The 20,301-nt window shown below is 39.7% G+C and overlaps 2 pseudogenes; both read left to right on the plus strand.

Annotated features, from left to right (window-relative positions):
• The first annotated feature begins 3,012 nt into the window (after positions 1–3,012).
• On the plus strand, positions 3,013–3,720 carry LOC131837164 (tropomyosin alpha-3 chain-like; annotated as a pseudogene).
• A 2,549-nt stretch (positions 3,721–6,269) lies between these two features.
• On the plus strand, positions 6,270–7,286 carry LOC131837166 (hsc70-interacting protein-like; annotated as a pseudogene).
• Positions 7,287–20,301: the final 13,015 nt, after the last annotated feature.

The following is a 20,301-nucleotide window of genomic DNA, read 5'->3' on the forward strand; positions in this document are numbered from 1 at the left end:
CCAAATTTGAGCAGCTTGAAAACAGAGCAGAACAGTCTCTAAGGCCTATGACCTTACCCTGTGATGCAAGGTGTTCAATGATTAGGCACCAAACTAGGATCATGTAATTGATTGTGACTTTGAAGTCAGTTTGAGTATTCAGATAGGTTTCTTGGAAGAGCTAGCAAATGAACAGAGCTTTGAAGGATAAATAAGCTTGATAAAAGGTAGATTTAAAAAAAAAAAAAAAAAAACAGCAAATAAACAAAACCAAAGAGCAACTACTGGACAAGAAGAAAGGGAAACTCAGGAATGTTGGAACTTTGTAGGAGGCCTGTAGAAGAAATTGGAATTAGAATTACATTCTGGCCAAGGTAGTGCAAATCAATTTGTAAACGCTGATGTCCTGTTGGAAGGCTTCCAGGGAGACAGAGCAGTATAGAGAGGAAGTAGTCCCCCTTGATGAGTAAGTCAGTGCCTTCCTGAGAAGGGTAATAGCTTCACAGCTCAGGGGGGCCCAGATGACAGAATGCAAGAGGCGACATAGCTAATATGATCACTGAATGATAAATCAGTGCATATAATCACATGGGTATTTTTCATCCCAAAAGACAGGATCTTGTCACTTAACAGGATCAATGAAGAAAGAAGCATATCCCTGGCCACAGAGAAGTACCTAGAGCCACTGTGCCTTCCTGAGAGTAAAACAGTTTTGACACAGCTACAAGGTTCACCTGACCCACCAGAATGTCCCTGTTAACAACAGAATTTCATAGGAATAGAGTAAAACATAATCATAAGTACCCCAAACTCTAAGAACTCAACAATAGAGCTATATAAGGTAAAGCTCGGGCTTTGAAGAGTCCAGATCTAAGATGTCCAGGGTAAGAAAATCTTGTTATGTCAACATTAGCAAAAGGGGCACACTGAATTTAAAATGAAGCATTCTATCATGAGGAAAAATCAAAAGAGGCTCTAATACTGCATGCTTTAAAACAAACTTGGGCCTGGGATAAGAGGAGATGGTGGTGTGGGGGGGTCATTCCTGCCACAAAATGGGCATAAGTGGGAACCCTAAAGGTTAGAGAATCTGTTTAAATATGGAAGGCAATGTCAAGTGCCTTAGGGCCTTGAAGTGGGAGCCTAAACTTTGGGAAAGCAAATGCAAGGAACTAAGAACTACTGGACCTGACAATGAACTCCTTAAAAAGGGGGATAATATTTTATTTATATTAAAATTCCTAAACAATGCCCAGTAAATACTAAGTTTCATAAATATCTGATGGCTAAGCAGAGGCATAATACCCTTTCTAAGATTCCCTTCTGATCCATACTAGAGACGGAAAAGCCTTAAGGGGAATAAAAAGGACATCGCTTAGGTAATGATCTTAGGAGGGCAAGGGGCCCCTTTGTTCACTGAAGGTCTCCAGCAGCCCTCATGGCAGGGTTCGCTGTGACTGTGAGAGGTCATTTCTCAGTGCTAGGGAACACCTTCTCCCCCTGGCATAGACCTGGAAGCAGCAAGCTCATAAAGCCTAACGTCTAACTGGTGTCACTCTCTGGAGCATGAGTGGCATCAACAGCCTAACTTGGAGATGTCAAAAGCTAGTGAGAAGTAAAAAAAAAAAAAGAATGTGCTAAAAAGAAACTGCCTACATAGTAATTTGCCTTGAGCTCCAATTAGAGAAGACCACATCTTTTGTAATACATAGGCACTGCCATATTTTAAAGCCGTAGTGATGTTTGGATTCCATGGCCCCATGTCCCCACTTTTTTACTCCCTTCCTTTCAATTATCCTTAACCTCAGCTCTAAGAGAGCCCACTGCACAGGCAGCCTCTTCTGGGTAAAAACAGAATCTGTTGTGGTAGGTAAAATTCTTGACTCCAGGTTTTTCTATTCCCTGTCATTTAAGCTATCTGCCATTTATTTGTCCCACCAAATATCAAAGCATATTACATAGTGACAATAACTAAAATGCTATAGTGCTGGCGTAGGAATAGAAAGAAAAGGAGCCCCAGGTTGGGCTCAGTTGGTACAGCATGCAACTCTTGATCTTGGAAGTATAAATTTGAGTCACACACTGGGTGTTGTAGAGATTACTTAAAAATTAATCTTAAAAAAATAGAAAAAAGTCAACAAATTACTTAAAAACAGAAAGTAGTGTTCATTAAAATTTATATATTGGAAATGTGATAAATCAGCTTCAATAATAAATACTATTTAAATATTTAGTAATTTATTTTTCTTGTAAGTCTATTTAATTCTAGTTTATTTAAAAGATAAGTGCAAAAATATAAACCATATAAATTTGAAGAAAACAGAAAGTAATTTTATTGATTCTGTGACTTTTTAAGCTTTAAAGTTAGATAAGAAATTATAGGAAAACTTAACTTTGACCACATAATACTCTGTCTTTATATCAGAAAACAGCTTGAGCAAAATTAAAACTAGAACAGACATCTAATTTTTTTAGATTGTTTTTTAGCAGAACAGTTTCCTTTGGGCTAACAATGTGCTCCCTCTTGACTTATTTGAGACTAACTCTATCCCTCCAAAAGTGGATGGACAAGGTAAATATGGCCATTCCCACATCCAGTATTCCTGGGCAGATGACTGTTTCAGGAATTGGCACCTGGCTGTGTCCACCCAGTGAGATCATTTGAGAGACTGTACTACAGTGACTAGAAAAGAGAACTTTCCTTCACTGAGTGACTGAGAAGACTGGATCTCTGCATCGTCATTCTGTCGATGTCTTCCTGAAAAAAAAGTCTTCCTGAATTACATCAGTCCCCGGGACATCCAAGCTGAGAAACAGACAGTCTGAGTCTGGATGATGCTATTAAGTCCCTGAACTCAGCAATACATAAGGCAGTTCTCAGGAGCCATCAGTGAGCCAGGAAAGACCCATTTTTTGTTAAGCTAGTTTGAAGTGGCTTTCTGTCTCATATAACCAAAAAGCATTACAGAGAAGCGGCTGTGGCTCTGAGCAGAGGAGGCAGGAAGCTGAGCGCTGGCACTGGGAGGGGGTACCATGGCCGGGATCACCACCACTGAAGCAGTGAAGTGCAAGTTGCAGGTTCTGCAGTGCAAGCCATTGAGGCAGAGGAGAGGGCCGAGCACCTGTAGCAGGAGGTGGAGGAGAAAGGTGGGCCTAGGAGCAGGCTGAGGCTCAGGTGGTCTCCTTGAAACACAGCATCCAGCTCGAAGAGGAGCTGGACCATGCCCTGCAAAAACTGAAGGAAGCCGAGAAAGTTGCTGATGAGAGTTAAGAGTGGTATGAAGCTTTTACCAAAAGCTGAGCCTTAAAAAGATGAAGAAAAGATGGAACTCCGGAAATCCAACTCAAACAAGCTGAGCACACTGCAGAAGAAGCAGACTAGAAGTATGAAGGGGTGTCTCAGAAGTTAGTGATTACTGAGGGGGACCTGGAATGCACAGAGGAATGAGCTGAGCTGGCAGACTCCCATTGCCAGGAGGTGGATAAGCAGATAAGATAGACGGACCGGAACCTAAAGTGGCTGAGTGATGCACAAGAAAAGTACTCTCAAAAGAGAGACAAAGAAGAAGAAATAAAGATTCTCACTGTTAAATTCAAGCAGGCAGAGCTGATGCTGAGTTTATGGAGAGCTCAGTACCCAAGCCAAAGAGGATAACTGATGATTTGGAAGATAAGCAGAAATGCACCAAAGAGAAGCACCTTTGTACACAAAGGATGCCAGATCAGCTTCTGCCTGACTGAATGATATGTACAGCACCCCAGCCCCACCCTGTAGCTGCTCCTCCCCAAGGACACTGGCTCCAGCCTGAGGCCAGCCTGCCCAAAACTGGCCTTGAAACTGATGGCTCATCTTTAACAAAAAGGCTGTTTTCTCCTTTTGGCGCTTTTCCCACCCTAACTCCTGTGTCTTCTTCACCAATCTCTGCCTCTCCCTAAAGATTTCAGTCGGTCTGGAGTCTGAGCATCTTTGGAAATAATATTTAAGAGAATGTAAGCACAATGTGAAGTGTCTTTAAAAGTGTGTAGTGGGGCGCCTGAGTGGCTCAGTGGGTTAAGCCTTTGCCTTCGGCTCAGGTCATGGGGTCCTGAGATCAAGCCCGGGGTCCTGAGATCAAGCCCCACATCGGGCTCTCTGCTCAGCAGGGAGCCTGCTTCCCTTCCTCTCTCTCTACTTGCCTCTCTGCCTACTTGTGATCTCTCTCTCTGTCAAATAAATAAATAAAAATCTTTAAAAAAAAAAAAGTATGTTGTAATGGGGACTCCTAGGTGGCTCAGTCAGTTACGTGTCCAACTCTTAATTTCAGCTCAGGTCATGATCTCAGAGTCATGTTCTTAAGGTTGTGAGATCTAGCCCTGGGAGTCGTAGGACAGGCTCGTGCTCAGTAGGGTGTCTGCTTAAGATTCTCTCTCTCCCTCTGCCCCTCCCTCCATGCGCTCTCTCCCTTTCTCTCTCAAATAAATAAATAAATAAATAAAATCTTTTTTAAAAAAGTATATTGTGATGGACACACTTTGTAATTACCTTTTTTGTTGCTGTCAATGTAGCGACCATTTGTAAAACATTCCAAATAATTCCACAGTTTTGAAGCAGCAGTCTAACCCCTTTCTCACATTTAGAAAGTAACTTTTTCAGCTGAACACATACTGCCCTCACCACAGAAGAGGGAAAGTAGTAGGGGCCTGCCCTATTGAGAACCAGAGCCCAGAAAGAGACCCACTCAGGGAAACTGCATTGCTCTGTTCAGTGTACCAGCCAAATTAGAAAGGGGATTCCAGGGGCGCCTGGGTGGTTCAGTCTGTTGAGTGTCTGCCTTCAGCTCAGATCATGATCTCAGGGTCTTGGGATGGAGCCCCACATCGAACTCCCTGCTCAGTAGGGAGCCTGCTTCTCTCTACCCTTCCTCCTGTTCATGTTTCTTATTTTTTCTCTCTCTCTCAAATAAATAAAATCTTAAAAAAAAAAAAAAAAAAAAAAAGGAAAAAAAGAAAGGTTACTCCAGAAGGAGTTAGCCAAAAGAGAGTGTGGTTTTCAGCTTTCAGGTTTTCAGCTTTAGGGTATCTCTGAAAAACTTTATTTTTTATTTTTTTTTTCAGAAGTGAACAAACAAATTAAGATTGTGAGACCTCTGAGACCAACTCCCTATCCTATCTTTAGCTCTTTCCCAACCACTCACTGAGTGAATCATCATGTTCCCCTTATGCTGAAGTGACCATTTACTTGCATTCCTGCTTCCTTGAAAGAAAAAAGAAAATTGTGTTTGCCACTGATTTTGCCACATTAAATAAACTCACCTCATCACCCTTTTCTGGGTCTGAAGCTGCTCTCTCTAAAAATGCCGTCTCATCATGCTTTGTATCAGTTAATGCTGGAAAATCTTCAATAGCTTATGAAAAGAATGGCCTTTGAACTTTATACTCTTTTGAAGTATATATACTCTTTGCTTTTTGGGGGGCAAACAAAAAAGGGGGTTGGGGCACAATTGTCACCCTGAAAACTCTCTATAGTTTGTGGGCTGACAGTGTGCTCATCTTTTTTTAACTTTTTTTTTAAGATTTTATTTATTTATTCATTACAAATAGAGATAGAGAGAGAGAAAGAGAGGAAGAGGAAGAAGCAGGATCCCCAAGGAGCAGGGAGCCCAATGTGGGACTCAATCCCAGGACCCTGGGATCATGACCTGAGCTGAAGGCATATGCTTAACCAACTGAGTCACCCAGGCATCCAGTGTACTGATCTTTTAAAATTTCTTTTCCTACCCAATTCCCCTTTATGGTGAGGTTTCTCGTGTAGATATTATATGTATATTATATAAATATGTATATGAAAAAGTATATAAATTACTTATATAAATTGGTGTTCTACCTCATAAAAGTGAAAAATTTAATAAAAGGATAAAATGGCTAATAGGAAAAAATTTAAATATATTGCATTAGTAATCAAAGAAGTAAAACTGAAGCATATTTTGGATATGATTTTTCACCTAAAAATTTACCCAAAATTGTGATAATCATCCAGCACAGAAGCAAAGATGAGATAAGAAGAGCACCCTCAAGCACTCTTGTGGAAATATAATTCTGCACACATACTTTTGTTGGCTGAAAACCTTAGGAGCTTCCTGGGCAAAATCTGAAATTAGCCCCCACAGAGAGGGCAAGGAGAAACTGAAGAAAGACATATATAAATACACAGAGACAAACATACACTTTAAGACTCCAACACTTAGAGTACCCGCACCTGGAATTGGGTCGCAACCTCAGCCGCACCTGCTGCCTCCCACTGCCTCTGGACCATGGACCCCCACATAGTGAGCAAGCTTCGGGCCTTCATGAAAATGTGTAAGCACGATCCAAGCATTCTGCGCACTGAGGAAACGCGTTTCCTGCAGGAGTGAGTGGAAAACATGGGGGGTAAAGTACCACCTGCCACTCATAAAACTAAATCAGAAGACAGTATCAAGGAAGAAAAACCAGATAGAGGAAAACATTAAGACAGATGAACCATGAAGTGAGGAAAGTGATCTAGAAATTGGAAATGAAGGTGTGATTGAACCAGATATTGATGCCCCTCAAGAAATGGGAGATGAAAATGTAGAGATAAATGAGGAAATGATGGATCAGGCAAGTGATAAAAAAAGTGGTGGTCATTGATGCCCTAAATGATGGTGAACTACAGAAAGACATTGACTTGTTCACAGATGCCATCAAACCAAGTTCTCACTTGGCCATTCTGTATGCCAAGAGAGCCAGTGTCTTCATCAAATTACAGAAGCCAAATGCTGCCACTCGAGACTATGACAGAGCTATTGAAATAAATCCTGATTCAGTTCAGCCTTATAAGTGGTGAGGGAAAGCACACAGACTTCTTGGCCATTGGGAAGAAGCCGCACATGATCTTGCCCTTGCTTGTAAACTGGATTATGATGAAGACGCTAGTGCAATGCTGAAAGAAGTTCAACCGAGGGCCCAGAAAATTGCTGAACATGAGAGAAAGTATGACCAAAAACGTGAAGAGTGAGAGATCAAAGAAAGAATAGAAAGCGTTAAGAAGGCTCGGGAAGAACAAGAGAGAGCCCAAGAGGGAGGAAGAAGCCAGACAACAATCAGGAGCTCAGTATAGCTCTTCCCCAGGTGGCTTTCCTGGGGGAATGCCTGGTAATTTTCCTGGAGGGATGCCTGGAATGGCAGGAATGCCTGGGCTCAATGAAATTTTTAGTGATCCAGAAGTTCTTGCAGCCATGCAGGGTCCAGAAGTTATGGTGGCCTTCCAGGAGGTGGCCCAGAACCCAGCGAATATGTCAAAATACTAAAACAACCCAAAGGTTATGAATCTCATCAGAAAACTGTCAGCCAAATTTGGAAGTCAAGCATAATGCCCTTCTGACAAATAAAGCCCCGGCTGAAGGAAAAGCAACTTCAATCACCTAATGGATGTTACAAAAATACAAACCAGTGTACCTCTGACCTTCTCATGAAGAAAGCTGGGGTGCTGAGAAGAGAATGCCTACCCCTTTGCTCCCTATGCAACTGAAACATTCTACAATGGTTTGCCATTAAGGTATTCATTCAGATAATGTTTTTCCTACTAGGAACTACAAACTTGAAACACTTTTAAACCTTAAAAATATTTAAAAACATATTAAAAGGGTGTGTTAGCCCCTACATTTTTCTTTACTAATCATTTCAGTTTTTTTTCCCCCTTTGGATTAATTGGGCAAGGAAGATACTTCAGTGCAGAAGATTTATTGCTCAGTTATAACAAGTAAAATAAAGGTTTATTAGTGAAAGGCAAATAATACATTTAAATAGATAAAGTTTGAGTTGGAGATATGGTTCTGAGGCATTGTGACTTGTCTTCTTAAATGCTTTATTTTTCAAACACGATTTATTTTGATAGAACCATTGGGACCACCAGCATTGCAGTCGGACCTGGGTAGGGACCAGAAGTGCTTGGCAGGGCAGCAGCAACCTTATTCCTTTTATATAGTGTGCACCCTTGTGCAGATGCATTTAAATCTTACACTGTGGTGAAGGGATGATTTTTATAATGCTGCAGGAGACTTGGATTACTTAGCTGTGTTCTTGTCTGATATAGAAAATAGAGATAATGAAGCCCACCTCTCGGACAAGTAAAAAAGATCCCATGGACAGGCACCTAGGATAAGTGCACACAGCAGACACTTAATAAGTGTCAATTCTCTAGTCTCTTATCTTGAGGGCTACACACATTGCCTAGAATACAACAAGGATTCAAAATTATTTGTTAAGTGAATGAGCTTTTTCTCAAAGAACTCTGAATCCACCTATACAAACAACAATCTGCCCACACTTCCCCATCATACCTTTGAAAAATGCAATGAGAGAATGGTTAAGACACCTTATGGAATTTAGAATACATTATATTTCAACTTTACTCTGAATTACTCGTCTAAAAAAAGGGAAAATAGATCTGATCAGTCCAGCTAATGTTCTTCTCAAACTCATGCTGCTTTCAGTGATCACTTTCTCTTGATAACTGTTCATAAACCATCTACTTACTAGTCCAGTCAAAAATTGTGCTAATAGTAACATCAAAATTACTAGGCTACAGTTTTCAAAATCCTTTTCCCTTCCTTCTTTTTCTTTTTTTCCTCCATTTGATTTTTTTCGGGGGAGGGGTCATTTTCTCTGTGAATTCTCATTGTACTTTGAGAAGAAAAAAGTGAGACAACAATAACAGAAAAAAATCAAGTACTCTTAGTGATGACCAAATGTAATCAGAAATCCCATTTGTTGGTTCTGGCTGGCATCCTGGAGTATAATGTATCAGAGCCTGAAGACCTGAACTCAAAGCACATCAGTGTTCTCTGCTCCACTCCTCTGAAACTTAATTCTATTTTCATATTTTCAGTTCTGCTCATTCCAGGAGAGAGATCAGGTTCTCAGAGCCAACAGGAGCAGAATGTGACTTTTGTTTTCTCTGTTAACTGTTGATATATTGTACCAGCTGTCCTTAAAACGAGTCTCATCCCTCTGGACTCTTTGTAGGATATCTGGCAAGTTGCACCCTTTCTGAGCCAGCAAATCTCCCCCAAATCGTTCATATTATTCACCTCACCTTTGGTTATCTGACTCTGATTTCATTCCTTGAGGGGAGGAACAGCAAAAGTGATCTTATTTCATAAAATGCTTTTCTGGATTGAAACAGGTCATCAACCGGGAATTTTCTAGGTTCCACAGAACTGCATCTAATACCAAGCTAAACACTAAAACATGCTAAGACCCCCGTATTCTGATACGTAGAATATCCTTACAGGGCTTACTAACAGACCTCAGTTTTGAACAAGCATTACTACCAAGCATTACCACCTCTCCCTGGGCAGTGTAAAAAGAGAAGCTTGAGGGTAATGAGGAGAGTAGCCTATTAAAGAGACACTATTCCAAGAGGGAGAATGGAAGTAGATTATCTTGTTACCTAAAACCACGGAAAATGGGTTCAAAAGCAATCTGTGTTAGGAACAGAAGATGTCTACAGAAAGGGAAGCTGGGCGATTTATTTTTCAGTTGGCAGTCTGTTTGGCCAGCATACCAGGGCTACCTGAACCATAGAGAACTGGAGAGCATGGTGGAAGAAAGGGGAGCTGTGAAGCTATCTGCCCCATTGTGTGACATGTCACAGATGGATGACCTTCCAAAGGGTCAACAGACAAGAGAAAAGTTGCTGAATTCTAGCTGTCTTTCCAGACTTCATCAAGCAGACTGACCGACAGGAAAGGGACCTCAGTTTTTGACAACTTTTGGAGGGATTAAGGAAGTAGGAACACGTGCTCGCTTTGGCAGCACATATACTAAAAAAGGAAGTAGAAACACATCAAGAACTATACATTAGGAAGGGAAGGACTTTGGAAACCCTCCGAAGAACCTACATATGAGAGGACCAACAACATGCCTGCCCCCAAAACACAGTAATGATTACCTTGAACCAAATAAATGAGGACTACTAACCAGTCAGAGAACTCAACCTCATCACAGGCAGTTAAATAGGAAGAATTTACCCTTGTTTCCTTCCTTCTACCTTGCTAAACATGATTAAAAAACTCCTGGCCAGAAGCTAGAATAAGGAGAAGTCAATTCTGTGTAGAATGAAGGGGGTTAAAAGCTTTGAATTTAGTTTAAAATTAAGATTTTGAAACAATACAAGACTACTCTAATAATTAAAAGTGACTGAAACCTTCTGCAACCCAGCCAACATATTACTAAGGTACCTGTTATTAATTACTTACAATGAAGTACTACAAAACATAATTACACCATAATATAGTGAAGAAGAGCAGTAAATTAGAAATGTATACCCAAATAAATTGAAACTCGCTAACAAATAGAGTTCTCTATTCCCATGCCCTCATCTTCTTATAGAATAAGGGCAGCCAGATTGTCATCATTTGATGTCTCATTTTCTCTCCCTTGTCTTGATTATACTGTGGTTGCGCACTCAGGAAACTTACACCTTTTGGTATCCCTTAGAGAAGCACAATAAAATAAATAAAAATACTTGAAAAAACAATCTGAAGTCAGAATCCTCAAAGCGTCTCTAGTCTCTCCTCTGCAATGCAAGGGTTCAGATACAGCAGGGTGCTTCTGTGTATACTACCCAGGATGACTGTAGGGCCTTCATAAATAAGAATTGACTGGTGGAGTAGAAATGTGGTTACATAACCACTCAGAGAGAGATCCCTGGAACTTTTCGGCAGTGTGAAATATGGAGGAGATTCATCCCAAAGGCAGATTCAAGATACCTAGAATTAGACAACAGTAGAGGGCCAGGGGGTGATTTTATAGGTCACCATGGACGACATCATTTGTACTATCTCCATAATAACTTGCACCAAATCCCACTAGAAGGGGCAATATAGGAAGTCAAAGGGGTGGGAAAGAGAACTATTAAATTAAAATAAATTAGGAAATCAACAGGCAGATTATGAAATAAATAAAAACTCAAATCAGATTGTTAAAACAAAAACAAATAAACAAAAACAGTTGTAGCTGGTGGGAAGAGCATCCTTCCACATTTCACCAGAGTAACACTAACAACGCTACACGATGACATTCATTTCCTGGGTTGTGCCACCATAAGGCAACAACAAATCCTGCAGCCTGCATGAAAATCAGCCCACCTCACCAGAAATGTCAGCATAAAGAGATTTTAGAAAGCAACAGAGCACAGACTAGCACAAAAAAACACGTTTGATAAAAACCTGTTAAAATGAGAAGGAATGGTGGAACAGGAAGACTTTCAGGAACATCAAAGAGAATGTGAATTACTCTGAAGATCCTGCCAAGAAAAGGAATTTCATAGATTACATGGACAGGGATTTGAAAAAAGAATACTTTTATGATACTTCCCTTTATTATTTATAATAATAAATTATATATAGATATAGATATATAGATATAGCCTGGGGATTCAACAGAATCAAAATGGCTTACCATTTTGATTCTGTTGAATCCCCAGGCTACTTGTGGTTTGGAAGATTTAACAACTTAAAGTAAATATCAATGGTTGAAAAGTTAGCATTTGTATTTTAACTGGGACTTTCAATATCTTAGGCCAAAGTCATAAGCAACAGGAATTTCAGGTACCACTACAGGGAGAAAAAGAGCCTTTTGAGAATGGGCTGTATATTTATAAAATTCATAACAATATTGGCAGCCTAGCACCATCCAGTGAAATGCTATTCTTCTATAAAGCTGATATTCCTGACCAGTGTTATCAAGGGAAATACTTTGAGTTTTTCTTTATTTATTTTCTTCATTTTTTTACAGTCATCAGTGAATTTGAGCTGATCCAACACATGAATCAAACATTGTGACTACCGACTAAATGAAATGGTAGCCTAATGATCTTCAGGTCATACTGCTCTGATTTTGGGGGGTGATGGGGTGGTAAATCTTACATGAAATTTCTTACAGCCAACAAATAAAATAAATTTGGCAAGTTGTTTCAGAATATTCCAGCTGAGTATTTCATATCCAACTATTTGTTATGGAACATAAGTGGAAACCCTAAAGCGGTAACTTCTCCATTTTGAATATTTTGTTTGGGAAAAAAAAAAAAAAAGGAGGGTGAATTTGCCACCATAGGATTAGTATAAAAGCTGAAACTTACTGCATTCAAAACTAAGCATCGCTTCTTGGTTGGGAATTGAAGATATCTTTGAATTATAGTACTCTTCAGAAATTTAATAAGGACTTGGACTAGGATGCCTATGTAGCTTGACTAAAGACAGCACAACTGCAAAGCAAATAACGTGCACTTTCAGCCCTCAGCAACCTGGGAAATAAGCACAGACAACATATTCAAGGGCTTAAAAATTTAACTGTGGAAAGTTTATTGCAGCTAAATAGAGAAGAAAACAGCTGATCCCATGGTAAGCAAGTGGAAGGCAATGTAGGGTACAATTAAGACCAGGAGCAAAGCTAATCACCATTACTATCTGTTTAATCCAGTCACTCTGAGCAAAGGTAGCTACAACAAGGGAACTGTTTTCTCTACTCAGGTGTCTAGAGAATTCAGGGGTTTCCAGCACAAAGACCCATCACTTGAAGGGCAATGTGACAGAGGATTCAGAGAGATTGGTTGGCTAATGGACAGGGGAATAAATTCTCCTAGAACGCTCCCTGTTCAAACCATTGGAAATGGAGGCGCCCTTCAGATCATCTGTATGCCTGTTTCTTTTTTCCATTTTCAATTTATAATAACAATAACGACCTAGACATAGGACATTTCCTGGGCTTTAATGACTGTCTGAGGTTAATGGCCCTCAACTACACCTCAGGCCATCAACCCCTCCCAGCTGGTCATTAATCTCCAGGAAATATCCTGTTCCAGGGTCATTATTGTTTCAATATCAACTATACCTTAAAAGCTTTATGGATTCTGCAAATACAGAGCCCTTGCCAATAGAGGTTATAAAACCTGTTTAGAATTCTGAAATTATCTTGAATTTGACCTCAGAGATGTTTTGTTAAAAACTAAAATCAGCTTAAGAAAACATTCACTTTATTTTTGTTTATTTACATTTTTATAGGAAAAAGGTCTACGAAATGACAAGGACCCAAACAAAAATCAATGAGTACCAGAAGAAAAAGATCGAATTTAAAGATGATCACCCTCTCTCCTGAACTATAGCACAACTCACTCTTCGAGAACACTATGTTATCTGTGAAACAGCTCCCAAAAATGCTTTATGTGTTTGGCACCAAACTATATCCCATGCATAGAATTTTCAAACTACATCCTCATTATAAAATCTCATTTTTCACTTTCATAATAAAACCCAATTTATACATTAATATTATTATAACAAGCATTCCATCCACAGTAGCATATTCCACAGGAAGAGAAGCTGCTGAAACAGGAGTAAAACAAAAATTCTGGAAAGGACAGCTATTAAGATTCTGATTTGGCAGCAAAGCAGAGGATGGTTGTACAAAAAGCATTAAGATCTAGAGAGCCGGTATAGAGACAAAGGAGGGGGACAAGGCAGGTGAACCAAGGAAACCCAACCAATGGTAATAGCGGTAAATCCAGTAAGCAGGCAGACTATAGAGACCTGAGCACTAGGGCAGGCAGAACCTTGGAGAACTGTTGGAAACTTTGGATTGGCCCAGCTTTGAGGAAGAATTTAGGGTCAGAGATCCGTGCATCAGGTTCCAACAAAAATAGTCTAATTGCAGGATAAATCAGTACTGTGTTCCCAGGTAGGCTTGTGACAGAATTCCAAACCCTAAAACTAAGGAATAAAATAGGACACTGGTCTTGGGAATGAGGTACTAGCTCAGATACCAAGCTGCAGTACAAAGTCAGAGAAAACAGGAATGGGGACTGGCTAGATTCTACATGAGTTAGATTCCTAAGATCAGTGAGGGGAGTGATTCTGCAGACTGGCAAAGAACTGAATCTTGGAGCTGTCAGGCTATGGAGGAAAAAGTCAAACAGGTCACACAGAGCTATCCACTCGACTATCCCATTTTGAAAAGGAAGAAGAAAAAAAAAAAACTTGTTCTTGAAATAACATTTGAGATTTTATTCTAAATCATGTAAGTGTGGAAACTGCAAGGTATCAGGACTCAAAGCAGGGCACAGAAGAAAAGAATCACTTTCCAGAACTTTCTAAATTAACTTTTCATCAAGGGGAAATGACTCATTTAACTCAAAAAATGTAATGTTACATTATTGTTTTCCTACTTAGATGCTATTCTAACACTTTCTGTAAGGGCCAGTGTTGATATACTAATTGGAACTGGAATATTTTAACAGTAAAATCAGGAAAGCATAAGACAAAAAAATGAACTTGAAACAGACCCTGAAGTAAGGACTGGAGTATAAATAGTTTACCTGGAGAACTTCTTAGATGATTCTTAATCTCTTCACCTACTTTTAGAACTAATTTAGAGCCAAGATTGGAGGAAAGATTCCTTCAGAGCGCTGCGCTGTGCTGTGTCTATAACCACAGTGGGGTATAGAACTCCCCTAGCCTAGTGAGATGTGAATTCAAAGGGAAGGATGGGAGGGCTGCTTCTCTCTTTGCCTCAAGATAAGTGAGGTAGGCTGAATGATGACCCCCTCCCCCAAACACACCCATGTCCCCATCCTCTGTGGGTATGTTACCTCACATAACAACTGGTCTTTGCAGATGTGTTTAAGGATCTTTTTTTTTTTTTTAAGATTTTATTTATTTATTTGACAGAGAGAGATCACAGTAGGAGAGAGGAAGGGAAGAGATCACAGAGAGTGAGGAAAGAAAGCAGGCCCCCTGCTGAGCAGAGAGCCGGATGTGGGACTTGATCCCAGGACCCTGAGATCATGACCTGAGCTGAAGGCAGCGGCTTAACCCACTGAGCCACCCAGGCGCCCGTGTTTAAGGATCTTGAAATGGCGATATTATCCTGGACCAGAAATTATTAATCAAGGACCTTGTAAGAGGGAGGCAAGAAGGTCAGAGTGAGAGCAGACAATGTGATCACAGAAGCAAAGGTCAGAAAATCAGAGAGATTTCACGATTCTACACCTCTGGCTTTCCAGAAGAAAGAAGGGGCCATGAGCCTAGGAATGTAGATGGCCTTCAGAAGCTGGAAAAGGCAAGAAAAGAAATTCTTCCCCAGAGCCTCCAGAGGAAAGTAGCCTTGCCAACACCTTGATTTTAACCATTGAGAGCCATGTCAGACTTCTGCCTCTAGGACTACACAATATTAAATTTGTATTGTGGTAAGCCACAAAGTTTGTGGGGATTTACTTTACCAATGATAGGAAATGAATGCAAGAAAAGGGTTTTCAGGAGCCTATTAGGAAATCTTCCTAGGTGTCCTCGAATACACAGAGAATACTGGAGAGCACTCTCAGAGAGTCATCTAGAAAATCTAAGGGCATGATACAGGTTAGCTAACTGCTTTGACAGCAGACTAAACAAGTGGGAGCTGCCCTGTGTTCCAGATCCTATTTAGACAAAGAATATGTGAGTATGTCTGCCTGCACCAAATTGTCTTAGGTCTCATTCATGAGAGCCACCTGCAAGGCCAGCTCCATGGACATGTTCTGTCACTGTCTTAAAATTCTTAAATTTTGAGATATGGCCCTATATTCTCAGAGTTCTACACAAAGTGAACTCGGTTCACTATGTTCTACAAATTATATAGCCAGTCCCAGTCACCCAGGAGAGCAAGTGATCAACAAAGAGAAGCTGGCAGGATGACAAAAGTCTGAGTGGCTGAAGAAGATGCTAATGAATGACTCAATTAGACATGCATGCAATTGTCCAGGTAAGAGCTAGAGTTTCCAATTATGTCATAAGAGTGGTTAGGCAACCTCCAACAACTTCTTAAGAACATCCACAAGAGAGAGCATCAGGTCTAAACTTTGAGTAGGCCCCATGAGACAGGGTGCCGGTGCCTAACAGAATTAGTCAAGTATGGACTTTAAAGTCTCCTTTCCTCTTTTACTTGGCCTGAATTGTAGCCAAATTGGTGGAAAGGAGAGGTAGATATGCTCCCTGTGGAAAGAGATTAAGTCAACAAGCCCATTCCCAGTACAGTCTTTCTACCCACAGTAGGCTTCAGCGGCAAGAGGGCAGAAACCTCCACTCCACACCAAAGGCAGAGTTGTTATTATGATTTGTTACTGGATCCTTTGATTACTGAACTGAAACATCATTTTGTGACTGAAAGCAACCAGAAAATTCTCAGGATCATCACATTTCCATTTATGGGAAGAAGAATTAGCCCCAGTGAAAACAATGTGAATAAACAAGGAGAGGCCAAACCATCTACAGACTGCAGATATTCAAAGCAATGGCTATGAGTTACAGTGAGGAGTTATGGACAAAAACCCTCTCATTACAGGTGTGATAAAACTCTATTCACCAAGAAGATTTAATATCACCTTTATAAGCCAAACAGAAAATAATATAAAGGGGAAAAAACTCCAATATACAATTTCCAGCAGGGGAAAAAAAATGCATGATAAAAACCTGAGTTTCCATCCCAAATAGAAACAAAGTAAAATATCTCCCCTGAGATGTCTGATCCTGATGTACAGTATGGAAAGCACTGGGGCCTTCTTCCTCCCATCCATCCTTCACCGCTCCAGAATTATCTTTCTCAAATACAATGACCATGTCACTCTTTTACGTAAGAGTCTCTAATGTCTCTGGAGGTGCCTCCAGATGAAGCCCAACATCCTGAGCAACTATGCAGGGCTCCTCAGCTGACCTCACTATCCCTTTCCTGCAATGCCACATACATTCTTAGAGCATTCATTCCCAAACTTTAGTCACTCACATTCTACCTTCACAATGTTTGCTACATTCCTCTTTCTGCAGAACAACTGTCTACTTAATATTTTTCTTTAAACCAAGTAGTTTTTACCCAATAAATCTATTCTCATTTAAAGCAATGTTTCTAAATCAAGTTTTAGTGTACTACTTTGTAGCTTTACTAAATATTTAACTATTACTACTTAAAATTTATTTTTAAAATCAAAAATGTTATCTCCATGTTCCACCCACATAAAACTATCAGTTACACAACTAATAATTCATGTACCACACACTGGAATGTGCTACTTCAGACAGAAACTACAGTGAATTTTCACCACTCACTGAGCATACTGTGCCTTTTAACCTGTTATTGCCTCCTCTTAGAGGATCTTTTCCAATTCTCTATAAAGTTACTCCCTTCCTACAGGACTCAATCCAAAATGCACCTTTCCTTTGAAGATTCCCTAACTCATAAAGTGAGATGCTCCCCATCAGAATCCCAAAGCAATTTTTAGCTGTCTCCACTATAACATTTATCACACTGTAGTGCCTCATGCAACTGAGTATTTGAGTCCTCTTTGGGATACCCTGTTATCTACCTAGGTACTCAGAAAAATATCTGCTAAATAAATGAAGAATGAAGAACTATATAGCCAAAGTTAAGCTAAATATAAGGCATTCATAGTATAAATATTCCAGCATATTACTTCTGTTAAGTTAAAGATATCCTAACATCTCAATGTACGAAAGACTTCTCTATAATGATCAAAGGGGAGCAATCAGCAAGTTTAAAGTTGTTCCCAGTACATGGCAGACAGAACATAGAAGAAACGAGAAGGGAGTATAAAATTACACTAGATTTCAGTGTAACATTTCTACAAGTCAGGTTGCAGAGGCTCTAGTTATCCCTTTTAGGAATCCTCCATTTAGTAATTGCTTCCTAACTGCGAACTACAGAAGCAAATTTAAAGTAAAGCAAAAAGTTATTAAAGCAGAGATCAAGTGTGGTTACCTCTGAAATGACCTCAGTGAAAACAAAAATCATGTCACTAGCAGGTGAGACACCCTGAACACCTGCTAGTCCCTAATACCAGGTGTATAATTGAGGAAATGTCCTCTTCCTATTATATTTTCCTAGGTTTACAGAGGAATGAACCAGAAAATGTTGAGAGGTGTGGCCTCAGGTTTGGCAGATTTCTTAAAATCTTTTTTTAATTCCAATAAGACATTTAATCTCTCCTGTCTTTATTTTCCTCATCTGTAAAATAAAAAGTCGTTGACTGATACACTAATGAAAAGACATTCAAAACTGGTAAAAATACAGTTTGATATTCTTTTATACCTGAAAAAAGACAATGACTATACATATGTGTTCTTTCAAGTGTTGTTATTTAGGGAGAGGGAGAACAACCTGAACATTCATAAATTTGGTCCCAGTTAAGACTTCACATAGATTGATTTGTGCCCCCCTCCAATATTCATATGTTGAAATCTAAATACCTAATACCTCGGAATGTGACTTTATTTGGAGACAGGGTCTTTAAAGAAGTAATTAACTTTAAATGAGGTCATTAGGTTGGACCCTAATCCTATACGACTGGTGTCCTTATAAGAGGAGATTAGGACACAGACACACACAGAGGGATGACCAAGTGAGGACAGAGAGAGAAAAGAGCCATCTAAGCCAAGAAAAGAGGCCTCAGGAGAAACACCCTTGCCAGCACTTTGTTCAGGATTCATAGCCTCCAGAATTGTGAGAAAATAAATTTCTGTTGTTTAAGCCACCCAGTCTGTGGTAGTACCTCTCATGACAGCTCTAAAAAGTTAATATAGGTACCCTCCTGGCGTTCAAGAGGAGATAGGTATGCAAAAAGATAAATAGTATGGTAAGAAAGGTATGATGAAGTAGATTATGAATATTATCAACTCAACAGAATTTTATGCAGCAATTAAAAATATAATTATAGAAATTATGTAGCAACCTGGGAGAAGTTCATGAAAAGGCAAAATATATCTATTCTACGATAACTATAAAAGACGATTTGTTAACAGGCAAAAAAAAAAAAAAAAAAAAAAAAATAGAAGAAAACTTGGAAAAAATACAGGCTTTTGCTGAAGTGAGATCCTGGATGAACTTTCATTTTTAGTTCGTTATTGCTGTTGTAATAGCAATTATGCAATAAATTTAGAAAGATTTAGTTTCAAAAGAAAATACATTACTTTTTATCAATTTAAACTACCACAGTTTACTAGATATTAAATAATGACAACATTAACTACTGGTACATTTTCTCTCTCTCTCTTTTCGCTTCACATTTCAATTTAGTTCAAGTTTCTGCTTTAGAGAAAGCTATTCTGAGAAGTCTTCTGAAAAGAAATTCAAAGATTTTATGAGCCTAAAGACTGTACAGAAATAGTCACTAAAAATAAGTAAGGACATAAGGAAAATAGTATACTTGATTCTGTATTTGAAAACTGATCTAAAATGAGGTTCTAGAGCCTTGCCTGGCTATGAGCCTCAAAATCAGGCTCATTTATAAAAATACCAGAGAAGACTTTGCCAAAGTAAAGTAAGGACAACTGAAGTGAGCAGAAGAAATATGTCTCCCCATTCCTGTGAGGCAGAAGAAAGGACCAGAGCCCGGGCAGGTTATCAGGGACTCTTGTATCTGACCAGGGCCCTCGCAGCAGAAGGGTGAAGCCCCAGGAAAAAGAGTCTAAATGTCTAGCCTGTGGAAAGAGGGTGTCTACACAGCAGACTTCCACATAAAGGCTACTCCATCCCTGGCAAGACTGCAGCAAAACCTGCATCTCTCCCCCACTCTTCTGCGTAGGGCAGGTGTGGCATGGAAAAGTTAACAAGGTGGAAACAGCTGTACTGGGTGTTAATCAAAAGCCACCTCCCAAATAACAGGAAAGCTTATATCAAGGACATTAATTTGCCCCCAAGGCCCTGTTTTTACTTTGATTTAGCAGGACAGGTCTCACTAATGGCAATCTGTTGTCTTCATCCCACAGAAGGCCCCAGGCTTGAGGTTCTGCTGCTCCTACGGGCTTGCCTTTGGTAGCCCCTCAAGGAGAAAACCTCCCCAGGAAGGAGATAGAGCTTTATTTTTATCCCAGTTAAAGTCTCTATCCAATACATTAATCGCTACAATAACCTTGGTCCAGGGCATTTCCTGGAGAAGCTATAACCAGCTGGGGTTAATGAACTCTCCCTACCATTAATTCCTAGGAGAGGCCATTGGCCTGAATTGTTACTTAATTACTCTTCTGTGTACAGCTTCATAAAGCAATGAAATGCCTTCTTTCAGGAAGAAGGGAGATGGTAATGGGGGTCATCAGAGGCCATTAATTTTACAAATAGTTTGTTAGAAACTACAGTATGTTAAGAAGTCACTCTGGCCCACAAATCAACTCAATGCAGTCCTTATTAAGTCAAGATCTGAAACTTCCAGGTTTCCGTGACTAGCACACACACAAAAAGTTACAAATTGTATAGAATCTGGCCAAAAGGTACCTACCAGATAAG

Source organism: Mustela lutreola, chromosome 7 (genome assembly GCF_030435805.1).
Source record: "Mustela lutreola isolate mMusLut2 chromosome 7, mMusLut2.pri, whole genome shotgun sequence".
Lineage (NCBI taxonomy): Eukaryota > Metazoa > Chordata > Mammalia > Carnivora > Mustelidae > Mustela > Mustela lutreola.